Source organism: Triticum aestivum, chromosome 3B, assembly GCF_018294505.1.
Source record: "Triticum aestivum cultivar Chinese Spring chromosome 3B, IWGSC CS RefSeq v2.1, whole genome shotgun sequence".
NCBI classification, from domain to species: domain Eukaryota; kingdom Viridiplantae; phylum Streptophyta; class Magnoliopsida; order Poales; family Poaceae; genus Triticum; species Triticum aestivum.
In genome coordinates, this window is record NC_057801.1 from 847,604,014 (window position 1) to 847,605,954 (window position 1,941).

Below are 1,941 nucleotides of genomic sequence, written 5' to 3' on the forward strand. Positions count from 1 at the left end.
GGGCTGGGGATACCACCTTCATCCTGGCCATCCAGCCACAGGTTGGTTCGCGATGGGTAGGGTTGAACTTTAGTGGCAATTTCAATATCTCACGAGAAAAATTAGAGAAACAATTAATAAAGAGTTTTTTTCACTTACGAGAGGCATGGTGGGCACTCTTGTGTTTCCGCGAATTCTGCCCTTGACGTTGGGTAGTTTGTTTCCAAGCTAGCCTCCACCAAAAGCATCCAGCAGCCACGTTGCTAGGTTAGGCTAGTTTTGCACGTGCACGTTGCGTCTTTCATCGACCGACGGCTCGGAAAGTATTGCAACATCGTCGAGGTAGAGGGCCGGGTCAACATCAGAGTGACTCATATCATCGTGTACGGAAAATGAAATGGAACTGATTATGTTAGTGGTAAGTTCTGGTGATATCTAACATTTATTTTGTGTGGTAGGTTCAGCTATCAGGCCGATGGTGCGCATGTCATTCATTCAGACTAGTCCTGGTCAAGATATCTAATGCATTGATTGGATCAGAGTTAGCTAGAGTCCTTCTCGAGGGATATCCAATGATTATTATCAGAACAAGAACAACCCAACATTGGTTTAATCGCCGTGATGAAAAATCCTCAGGCTGATCTAGCCCGTCGAGGTGTCCATGAGCATGAGGACAAAGCCAGGTACTAAGAGCATGAGGGGTCGTGCTAGCTGTAATTCTTGCGTGTGGGTAACTGCACACATACAATCCATCTCTCCTTTCCCGTCTGTTATGGGATGTTTCAAGGGAATGTGTTTCGGACCGTAGATCAGTCGTCACGTACATTTTCTAACACTCAACTGGCTCGTTGGCCACACGGAGAAACATATACTTGCTCTTCATGTTCTCAACGCATCTGAAAAGCACCAGAAAGAGGAGTGTCCAAACAATAAGCTTGGTTTATTCATGTCATGTATGTTTGTTTCTAAACTTGTAAATCGCGAGGCCATGCAAACACAAAATAACCAAATTTAAGATCACACATGAATACATGACTAAATCAAATAAAACAACCGAATTTGGTGGTCACTGTAGTTTACCGCAAGCATGTTGCGAAAGGACTTTATTACCGGATCACATTATTATCCATTGCCTTACATGATGGTTTAGTGCAACTCTAGACACATACGATGCAGTAACAAGTTTCCAAGGTTATGCCTGTCATCCTACATACCACATGAAGGATGTCATCTCCCCATGACTTTTGGCAAGCACTTTGGCAACTTTCTTTTGTGCAATTGGGGCTTGTAAAAGCAGCTTCCTGCCTGCACTGCTCTGTGAACAAGAACACACACATCATTGAAAGATATCCAAATTGTGAAACGTCCTAAGAAATTCATGATGTTTAGCTGACAATATAGTGATAAGGATATCGATTTCTTACCAACATGAATGGAGTTTCCTAGCTGCAGAATCAACATGAGGCAAAGAAGAATGGCTTTCGACTCCATAAGGTCAGATACAAACTTCTTATTCCCGTTTCTGTTTGAGCGTCCAGAAGTATTCAAGATTGTATCTCTATATATAGACTTGTAGCTAGACACTATTCATTACCATCTCACTCAAATATGATAAAAAATATCTCACCGTATCAATGAACTTAATTCGCAAAATTTAATTGTATCATTAAGAGGGTTTCCACTTATTGTCAATGTAGCCTCTATTAACATTTATGTCAACATAAATTTGGGATATATTCTTAATTAATTAGGACCACTAAATGTGACATTATCAAATCTAGTATTTAATAGCATATCCTTTGAATACTATCACATTGGGCATTGTACTGACAAAGATTGACCATCACTTGGCAAAATTTCTTCCTCTTTTGCTATTTGTCAGACAATTGAATTTTTTCTACCTGTTCAGTCAAAGGATGGTTCAGTGTATTTGACTGATACTATTTGTTTTGTCAGTTGATT

General features: G+C 40.3%; 1 long non-coding RNA gene across 1 annotated transcript; it reads right to left on the reverse strand.

Moving 5' to 3' along the window:
• Positions 1-1,021: 1,021 nt before the first annotated feature.
• On the reverse strand, positions 1,022-1,511 carry LOC123067085 (uncharacterized). Its single transcript, XR_006431516.1, has 2 exons — positions 1,404-1,511; positions 1,022-1,294 (listed from the first exon to the last, which is right to left on the reverse strand). It is a non-coding gene; the product is annotated as an uncharacterized lncRNA (long non-coding RNA).
• Positions 1,512-1,941: the final 430 nt, after the last annotated feature.